Source organism: Myodes glareolus, chromosome 23, assembly GCF_982192425.1.
Source record: "Myodes glareolus chromosome 23, mMyoGla1.1, whole genome shotgun sequence".
Lineage (NCBI taxonomy): Eukaryota > Metazoa > Chordata > Mammalia > Rodentia > Cricetidae > Myodes > Myodes glareolus.
The window spans coordinates 47,544,282-47,555,286 of record NC_142048.1 but is presented as its reverse complement, the minus strand read 5'-3'; the positions used below and the strand labels follow the sequence as shown (position 1 = coordinate 47,555,286).

The 11,005-nt window shown below is 42.5% G+C and overlaps 1 long non-coding RNA gene across 1 annotated transcript; it reads left to right on the top strand.

Annotated features, from left to right (window-relative positions):
• Positions 1 to 1,090: 1,090 nt before the first annotated feature.
• On the top strand, positions 1,091 to 9,770 carry LOC125414328 (uncharacterized). The gene is made up of 3 exons (XR_007236222.3): positions 1,091 to 1,566; positions 4,170 to 4,268; positions 9,271 to 9,770. It is a non-coding gene; the product is annotated as an uncharacterized LOC125414328 (long non-coding RNA).
• The last annotated feature ends 1,235 nt before the right edge of the window (positions 9,771 to 11,005 follow it).

The following is an 11,005-nucleotide window of genomic DNA, read 5'->3' as shown; positions in this document are numbered from 1 at the left end:
TACTTTGGCTACTGGGCAATCAAAAACAACCAAAGAGAACAATCGTGTCTTCAGAGAGTGAACAGCTGATCCTAAGTGTGCTTTGGAAACAAAGACAAGCATGCTTGCTCAGAATTGGGTGGCAGAGGGAATCCAGGTCAAGGGTAAGGCCCAGGCCAATGCTAAGGTTGGTAGAAGCCTAAGACAGGGAGGCCGAAGCTTGGCAGGACATGAGAGGAAACCAAGTTTGGTAATGCACACAGGACACCAAAAGGTCCGTATAGAGCCAGGAAGTAAGACGGGGTACTGATGAGAGCCCCTGTGATTTCCATTCTTTCTGCAGGAGCAATTGCCAACAACTCAGCCAGGCTGCAGCTGTCTGCATGCCGCCCACATGCAAATCCGGAACCTCGATTTGAAGTTACTTCACATTGTTCTGAATTCTTTAAGAGAAAAAATCTTTTAAATATTTGGCATTTGAGATTTAAACCAAGAGGACTCGTCGGGGATCACACTATATTCCCCGTATCCTCATATGAAATCCATTCCAGATTTTCTTTGTTTTTTTCTTTTATCTTTATCTTTTTTTTTTTTGAGTATAGTTAATCCTTTTTAAAGTTAGCTCAGACTTTTCCAGGAAACTTTGTTAAGTATATTCTGTAATTATTATACCCTTAAATTAAGGGTAGTAGTTTTATTTAGAAATTTTTATGCCTACATGTAGTTTACATCAAAGAAAGGAAATAATAAATTCCAAAGAAACACAAATTCAAAAACAAAACAAAAACCAACCCCCCTCCAAACAAAACCCCTAGGACCCAAAAGTATTCCCAAATCCTTTCAGTGTAGTTGTGGGAAAAATCCCCAAATCTATTGGAAGGAATTACAGAACAAGCCTATTTTTTCTTTCTTTCTTTTTTTTAAAAATTTTTTACAAAGCGCTTCATTTTGAACGACGCTTTTGCATGAGAAATGAAACAGCTGTCTTTGGTTAAACCATCAGTCTATATTTGAAGCCTTGCCTAAAATAGAAACCAAAGATAAGCTGTTCCTTTTTAACATCTTAATTAACTGTCCAGATTCAAATACTGAGTCCTGGTGTTTACAGCCCCTTTCAAAAGAAAACAGTTGTGAACATAAACTCACATGTTTTTCTAAGGAAGTGAGCACGAGATGTTTGTAATATCTATAGCAGCTTGCGTGTTTCTATATTCTATGACTAGAGCTAAAATAAGCCTTTGTAAGCGATCTCCTCCCACCTGGAGCCCCCACCCACTCCACAGGGCACATCTGGCGACGGGACGCTAGGGTATTTCCACCGTTCTCAAAGTGGATCCAAGACAAATGAGGATTTCTGGTGTGCGCCTCGGAGTTTCGTGAGTCCTGCAGCTGGTACCGGCAGCCATGCGTAAAGCCTCTCTAATGTACCTTATTTTCCTAACTGGAGTACCCACATCTGGCTTTACATCGAAGCAAATGGACTGTGTCTAACTTTCTAATACCTGTACACAGCCCACCCGACCTTGAAGCTTTGAAATGCTTTGTGGGTGAAACTAGCCTGGGCAGAGACAACGCTTCTCACTTAAGGTATTTAGAGGATTTTACAGCAGACAGTGGGCCTGTGTGATAGGTGCCAACAGATTAAAAGGGGACCATACAAACCACATTTTAAAAATTGCATTTGTGCCAGATGGTGGGGGCACACGCCTTTAATCCTGGCCCTCAGGAGGCAGAGGCAGGCAGATCTCTGTGAGTTCGAGGCCAGCCTGGTCTACAAGAGCTAGTTCCAGGACAGGCTTCAAAGCTACACAGAGAAACCCCATCTCGAAAAAACTAAATAGAGCTGGGTGGTGGCACACACCTTTAATCCAAGCACTTGGGAGGCAGAGGCAGGCAGATCTCTCTCTGTGAGTTTCGAGACAACCTGGTCTACAAGAGCTAGTTCCAGGACAGACTTCAAAGCCAAAAGCTACAGTGAAACCCTGTCTCGAGAGGAAAAAAGCGGGGGGGGGGGTGACTAAATGAATAAATAGTACACGTTGCATTTGTATTTGATTATAGTTTAGTTTACAGACTTTTTGGCATATCTGTATGTGGGTTTGCGGTGACTCTTTTGAACGCGCGCTAGGACCACTTCTGTTTACCTGCGATCTAAAGATGCTGATGAGAGAACACTGGCAAACCCGCCACGATCTACCAACACCTACTTTGCTTTAGAGGCAAAGTGACTCAAATTAGGGACAAAGCTCGGGCACCTAGACAACAACCAGAGAAGAGTGGAAAGGGCCAGTTCTAGCCATCTGTCGCTGCCGTCTTTTATTTCCAGTTTGGTTTTGAGATGGGGTGTCAGGGTATGGCGCAGGTTGGCTTGGAACTCACAAAGTCCATGACCCTCCTAGCCTGCCCATCCCTGCTCCAGGCTAGGGCAGCAACCCTGCACCGTCGCATTGAGTTTCTCCCATCTTTCAAATATTGAAATGTCCGCCCTCACAGTGTCTTAGCCTCGCCTTGATAAACTCAGAGAGGAAAAGAATCTGTTCTGAGAGTGGTCAGGTATGCTTAGGGTGACAATTTAGCATATTAGAACAGTAGATTATTAGTTGGAACACTTACTGTTTTTTGTTCTATGACTTTCACACCACAGCCTGCATCTCCAAGTTACACACAGATCTAAAGTATAACATTTTCCCATTAGGTATAAGAAAGCATATACATGTATAATAACATACAGATAACTGATGAACACTGTAACTGAAACACAAGTGTCAGAAAGAAACATTCTAGCCTTGTGTCATGTTCTGTTTTCTATTCTTATTCTAGTCTCTCACCTGTTATCAAAGACAGGCTAGAGGTCGTGAGACTGACCCTATGTCTAATGGGCCACCGTTCATGGTCTGAAAAAGCCTGCTGGATCTTTGTAACACCCTGAACAACATAAGCAGAGCCATCCCTGGAACGACAGAAATGAATCTAAATTAGCTAATCTAGCTAATCTAACTCGTCTAAGGCCACCATTACAATGACCCAAGATTACTTTAAAAGTCCCCTCGACTGCAGTGCAGACTTGCCGAAATGTGTCTCCACAGTTCAGACCACGTGGGCATTCGCTTTTCCCGCCCTCTGATCTGCCATCCACTCATGTTCCCAAACTTACTTCTGCACACATCTCCCATCTACTTGGCTGTCTCCTAAAGAAACGATGTCAGGGCTCCTTCTTTTCACCGTTGCAGGAGAAAGGGACAGAAGCTCCCAGACCATGACAGTAGAAGGAGACCTTGACAAGGGATGGGGACCGGGGGCAGCCTTGACTGTTAATTTACTGTTTATTGATTGGTGAATTTGAGACGATTTAGACTTCCAAGCAAGTTCCACAGAGGCTGGCGAGCCTAGGCATCTATCTCTATAGACAAACTTGAGTCAAGACAGACTGAAGCACAGATGGTCCAGGAAGAGAAAAGGAAGAGTCTGTAGAGTGTTGGTGAGCTCAGAGGCCCAGGGAGATTAGTGCACAGTGCCATGGGTGCTTCTGGGATGCAGAGGAAGTACCACAAACCCTCTGACCTTTGTTTCGTTTTGACAAATAGGCATCATTTAGCAGGACTGAGCCCTTTAGACTGCATTGACCTTTAGTTCTTTTCCTTTTAAAATGGTCTTTCCATATCTTCATATGGTGTTTGCCTTTTTCTTCCCAAGTTATAATACACTACACATGGTCTCCAATCTTATTAAATGTCATTTCTGGTTTATTGCACTCTAAATTTTACTTTAAATTATTTAGAAATTACTTACAGGAAACAGTTCTTTCGGCCTTTCAGTGGATGAATTGGGGTAAATGAGGCAGAGGCCTGTCCTGCTTTCTGTCCTGTAGATTTGTACAACTGATTTGCCAGATAAGATTCAAGAGTGTGAGAAGCTTCTCAGGGGATCCAAGCTGGTTTGAGGGCCCTACCAACAATCATTATAAGCTTAAGAAGTGTGTGTTCGTGCATGCATACATACGCTCCCTATGCTTGCAGAGGCCAGGAGAAGGCCTTAGATGCCCTGGAATTATAGTTGCAAGAGGTTGTGAACCACCGGATGTGGATCAAATTAACTGTTCTGTTGAAAGTGTGACTGGCAAAACTGGGATTTTGCATCCCAGCCCCAATTCCTGGTAACTCCTGACAATGATTGCCTTTCCTTCGGTCCAGGCTTTCTCTGCATCTGGAAAGAGACTCAACACCCTCTATCTTCAGGCAGAGGAGGAGAACTTTGTAGGTTCTGAGGATAACAGAACAGGCATCTGCACGGTAGGTAACCTCACTTCCCTCCCGCCAGCTGACCATAGTTAGCGAGAACAGCCTCTGTTGCCTTAGCTGCCACGATTTCTCCTCCATGATCAGCCACTGTTTCTCCGACTGGGTTTCACACGTGACCAACAGCGCCTAGCACTAAATTATGAAGTATGTATTGAGAACCTGCTTCTGGTTTGTCTTCCCGATGAACTCTGTGCATTACTCTGGCAAATTAAGTTCACCTGAGCTAGACTGGTTCCTTACCAGCAGTCTGCGGCTCATTTCCAGAACTTTCTGTTTGTCTGACCTTAAAGTCCCTTCAGAACGCCGAGTTCCCGGCGCTCCTCCTAACTGGTCAGGCTCACTGTCCACACCGTGTACTGCCATTCTTGGCAGCCCAACCAAGGCTCAGCTCAATCCAAAGGGAAATGGGGGGAGGGGCAGGGTGCTGTGCAGCAGCTGCAAGGTTGGATCTCCCCCACCCTGCCTGAGTTTCCAAAGCAGCTACGGGAGAGACTTGGGCTGTGCAAAGATGGGATTTTGACTGTTCCAGTAGCCCTGCACTCCTTCACCTCACACGGACATCAAATTACACACAGAAGACACAGGCTGGGTGCAGATCAGTGGTAGAAGGCAGAAGGCAAGCAGGGGACCCTGGGATTTCTAGAACCCCAGCCCCTGGAATGTATTTAGTTAGGAGGGTTTTTTTTTTATTACTGTTCCAAATATGTTGCTCTGTTTATAGATCTGTTTAAATTATCGACCTCATCTTGTTTTAATTTTGATAGGTGTGGTGCTTTGAAAGAAAATGACCCCCAAAGGGAGTGGCACTGTTAGGAGGTGTGGCCTTGCTAGAGGAAGTGTGTCACTGTGGGGGTGGGCTGTGAGGTCTCTTTTGCTCAAGCTGCCTTCATTGTGACAGTCAGTTGACTTCCTACTGCCTGTAAGATATAGCACTCTCAGATCCAGCACCATGTCTGCCTGCATGCCCCATCGTGATTATAATGAATTGAAACCCTGAACTGTAAGCGAGCTGCCACCCCAATTAAATATTTTCCTTCTAAGAGTTGTCATGGTCATGGTGCCTCTTCACAGCAATAAAAACCCTAAGACAGTAGGTCATATGCATCTAGAATTTAATCCATTTCTTTTAGATTTCCATCATAGTGGCATATAGGTTTTTATTTCATATTCTAATAATTTTCTGCATTTCACTTATGTCTGTTGGAAAGTGTCTTCCCTTTCATTCCTGTGCTGGCTAGTTTTATGTCAGCTTGGCACAAGCTAAAGTCATCTGAAAGGAAGGAACTTCACTGAAGAAAATGCCTTCATAAGATCCAGCTGAAGGTCATTTTCTTAATTAGTGATTGCTGGGGGAGTGTCCAGGCTGCTGTGGGTGGTGCTATCCTTGGTCTGGTAGTTCTGGGTTCTATAAGAAAACAGGCCGAGCAAGCCATGAGGAACAAGTCAGTAAGCAGCACCCCTCCATGGCCTCTGCATGAGCTTCTGCTTCCAGGTTCCTGCCTTGTTTGAGTTCCTGTTCTCACTTCCTTGATGAAGAACAGTGATGAAGAAGTATAAGCCAAATAAACCCTTTCCTCCCCAGGTTGCTTGGATCATGGTGTTTTTGTCACAGCACTAGAAACCCTAACTAAGCCAGTCTCTATTTGTAGAGAGACATGCAAAGTGTCTCCATAGGGGAAGCTTCAGAAATAACATTTTCCGCCCATCTTCTCCAGACACCATGACTTCAGACCTTCAGTTCCCAGGGCTGACAGTGAAGACATCTGTGTTGTTTGATGCTAATCAATTTGTGTTGATTTCTAAGAAAGTCCCAGGAAACTAATTCAGGGTTTAATCATGAATTCTACCCAATTGGCCATCCCATAATGCTGTTTAAACCACGGTGTATGCCACCCTGTGAAGCAATTTCAGGTATCAATACATGGAAAAAAGTACACTAATTGATGACATTTATATCTATATATTTATATCTGTAATACTTGTATATACATCCACAATAGGTAGACATTTGAAGGTGCACTGATTATTTGTGTCTCCCCAATATCTAGATGGTTGCCTGAATATTGTATGGTCTGTTGAATGAACATATGAACTTGCTGGCCTCAGAAACAGAACTAAATCCAGACCATCTCTGGATAAAATCCTTTATCATAATGTTCGTGATGAGGCTTTGTATCAGTTGTGGGGTTTATGATGTAGATTACAGTGTGGTTTGTACTATGAATGCTGGGATTTAAACATCAATAACTAAATGGTTAAGAAAGAACAGGATCCACCTAAGTCAAATACGATGTGAAAACACTCCATATTTTACCCCAATTTCTTCATTTGCTTTATGATTACTTCCTAACATACTAAAGAAACCTAATTTTCCAAGAATGAAATGTCATTTTTTTCATGATTTGTTTTTTGTTTTTTAAATTAACATAAAATAATAAAGGCTTCTAACAGCTTCTAAAACTCACAGAAATATTATTCCAAATATAAATTGACCAGTCTTTCTGGCTTCAAATGAGAACTACTTACATGCTATTATATTTTCTTTCATTCGTCTTTGCATGGATATGCATAAAATATAAGCACAGAAAAATGATACGTCTACCAAGAAAAGGTGTGTGTGTATAACACCGAGTTATTGTATGCATCAGGACAGTATAAATATCCATGTATGTGCACAGTATGTGAATTTTTCACGAGTGTGGTTTTAAGTAGCTGTTGTGTTGTGGTTGTATAAACACACTGCATATTAACAAGTACTGCCTTGTTGAGAACCTGTGATTTTAACAATTCGTAAGTGACACCAGAAACACACACACACACACACACACACACACACACACACAACCACAGTCCCCAAGTCTTTTTCTGAAATCTCGTTTCGGCGGAACCACGGGGACAAAATGCCCTGTATTCCTTCCAGCAGTACCTTGTGCTCCATCCAGATGTGAGCACGGCTGAAATGAACACACCTCATTGTTTGCACTTCCTTTGCGCATAGTGAGAAGGCCAGCTGTTTCCTGTGTCGACACTGCTTGTGTTCTCTGCTTTATCTGTTTGCCATGTGCTTTCTCTGATGGGACTCATGTTTTCCTTTCTTACTCAAAATATCTAACCTGTAAGAAATATATTAACCCCTCACAAACACATTGAAAATATTCTCCTTACTTTGTTTTATACTATTAGTCTTGAGGGTTTTTTTTTTCTTGTGTAGATTTTTAAGTCTACATGTGGTATGTGAATACTTTTTACTATGTTTTCTCTGGTTTGCGTGTTGGAAGGACCCTCCTCACTAGAAGATGTCTGAACCCATGCTCTGTTGCAAGCCTGCTACACAGCAGATAATGTCTGGGTGCTCGAGTTGTGGGAACGGTGAGGGAAATTCTTGCCCTCACTGAGTTACAATCTAGTGTCTGTAGATTCACAGCCACCAACTCAAATTGACAGATAAATAGACGGACACATGAACAGACTATTTTCGGTCATTATAAGTTCATACTGGAGATGAAATCAGACAGTAGAAGGTTCGCTTATGGGTGAGAGAGGGGAAAGAACCAAATGATCAGATCCTAGGAGTACCTGGGGAAAAGCCTTCACAACAACAACAGCGTGTGCCAAGTCTGTGCAGTGAGAACTTGCAAGGCGCTCCCTCCACAGGGGTAGAATGGGGAAATGGAATCACGAACCATGATGCAGTTGGTGACATCAGCAGGTCCCTGCACCTTCATAGTCTGGGCAGGGAGCTTTGAGTGCAAACATAAGCACTCACAAAAGTGTCTAAGGAGGAAGTGGTATTTCCACTGGGCCTGCTCAGAGGAAAGGAATTCAGAGAAGGGAAGAAACAAGATGAAATGCCGTTATTGTCACAGATTTGAAACAATATGGGACATTTGTCTAGGGTTAACTTTGTGGTTTTGTTTATTAATTATATTAAATTTTGTTAGTTAAATTAAAAATTATCAGAAAATCTACTCCTTGGTACAGTTAACTCTTCGTCCTGTTTGTCTGCCTTTGAATGTCTTATTCTTTTTACCTCCTAAATATTCCTGTTTTAACTATTGAACTTTTACAATATTACAGTTATAATAAACTCCATTACTATTACTTTAAAAAATATCAATACTTTTTCTTACTACAGATAATTTTAAACCTTTTTTTAAAAAATTTTGTGCACACACAACTATTATTAATAACAGTATATTAAAGCCACTTTTGTGGCAGACCTGGCTCTGTGCGTTAGTTTTCCTGTCATTTCTGGTATGTTTTCCTGCAGGCATTATTAGCTTCAACCTTCTAAAGCTTGGCTCAGCAACACATCTAGATAACTCATTCACATAACAGAAGATCATGTTGGAAGTGTCACCTAGACTTTGGAAGATGCTCTTCTCTTGAGTTTCTTTAAAATCCAGAATGAATTACAAACAGGAGCTTCCCAAGGGCATTCCCTCTTAGGCTAAGACAGCTATTGCAAGGGCATCTATGAGTTGGGGTAGTTCAGAAGGCCAGCCGCTCCCCCATATCACATGCCTGGCTGGGATGCACCTGTCTGTTGCCCAGCTGACATCTCAGAGATCCTTACCTTGGCTTCGGCATCAGCACACAGACTTAGATGGAGACACTGTTTGTAAATGTCATTGATCAGAGATCCCCAGTTCAACAGATGCTTCATGTTTATTATCCTCTTTTAAAACAATGTTTGTGTCATTGTTTTAATCATTATTATAAATGATAATTTTAATAATAATTTATATAAATAAATAATTACTTAATGCTAAATAGTGAAGCAATAATCTAAATTAATTTTGTAGGTCATCTCAATTTCTAAAAGAAGGATGGGGTGTTATGGTGGTAATTTTCATAGTTGCTTGTCTTCTCTCCTCCTCTTCCTCCTCTTCCACTTCCTCTTCCTTCTTCTCTCCCTCTCTATCTCTCCTTTAATTTCCCCTCATCTCTGTCTGACCCTTTTCTATTTCTCTTTGTCTCTTTATCACGCCAGATGTTGGATTAAATTCAGGCACTGTCTCGGGAGAGAGAAGCCTAGGAACTCTTCACTCTGCAGAGCATCCCATACTAAGAGGACAGCAGCTGTGGACCCCAGAACAGGTTCTCAACCTGTGGATCTTGACCCCTTTATGGTGGTGAATATCAGATTATTTTGAACATCAGAAATTTACATGATGATTCATAATAGCAGCAAAATTACAGTTATGAAGTAGGAATGAAATGATTTTATGGTTGGGGCTCATCCAAAACATAAGGAATTGTAGTCAAGGGTCACAGCATTAGGAAGGTTGAGAACCACTGCCCTAGAAGATGTTTCCACAGTGGACACCGTGAGAATGCTGTGAGACACAAACCCTCATTTCACACCCCAGCACTTACCTTTTCCTTATCTTATATGGATGCAAATTAATCTCACCATGCGACATGAGAAAGGAATACTAAGATGAATTTTGGGTTCTCATTAAAAATGAATAGTTTGATACTTCCCATTAATCCAGTGTCATCTCCTGAGTCCCTAATAGAGCGGCCCATGACAAGATAAATTGCTAGTGACTTTGGGTAAGCATCCGAGTTTAAACAGTCTCAGAAACAAAGGTGACTCTGGTGACACTCTCAGCGATGACAAGGCAGCGTGAAAGTACTCACAACCAAACCGGAAGGAAACAGCAACCCAGCTCTCCCAAGACCGCATGGAAGATGCTGCGTAAGATGTACGGACCAGTGCTACCCCCTCAACAATGCTCAGACCCCGAATGAGCACACCAGCATCTTGAACAGGCACCGTGTACACACTAACACAGGCATAGCACAGCTCATGCCATTTTGCTAAGAGTTCTGCTTGCTAACATCTGCTTCAGCTGGGGCAAGAAACAGAGGGTAAGGACAGGAACAAGCAGATGTTCCTCTCTCCTTCCTTCCCTCCCTTCTTCCCTCCCTCCCTCCCCGTCTTCTCTTCTCTTCATTACTGTCCTATTAGATCCCCTTTCTTGAGAATCTCCAGTATTTCTCAGTCATTTGTATGATCCATAGTGAGAACTAGGTAATAGTTTATTTTATAGATTAATGGTGTTGAGTAATTTTAAATGAACAACTCTTGCGTGACTGTGTGTGTGTGTGTGTGTGTGTGTGTTTGTGTGTGTGCGTGTGAGGGGGGGAATCCTAATGTTCTGACACCAGTAGTTGAGTCCTTGGCTACCACACTGCTCTACCCTGATAGGAGGAAGTGACTCATCTCTCTGGGGAACACCACGTTGCTGGCTGGGATGCTGACTTATCACTAGATGACATAGTCATGTAGTTCTAATTCTTCGCACCAGCCAGAGAGCATTATGGGATCAGCCCCTCTGGTTTTTTCCTCTGTTCTTTTTCTGCAGTAGACAACAGCCCCTTGAGCCTGGCCATGACTGTGTGGAGAAAGGCACAGCTGGATGTTTCTCTCCCACCTGCCAGTTCCTGAATAACCACTCTGAGGCTTAATTGCAAACTGGTTGACCTATTAGCTCAGGCTTATTATTAACTAGCTCTTAGAACTTAAATTATTCCATTTCTATTATTCTATATTTTACCATGAGGTTCAAGGCTTGTTACCGCACGTCTTGCTTCTCTGGCAGCTGCTGGCATCTCTATGACTCTGTCTTTTTTCTCCCTGTATCCCTGTTTGATTTCTTGCTGGCTCTATTCTGCCTGACTATTGGCCAAATCAGCTTCCTTAATAAGCAATGATAATA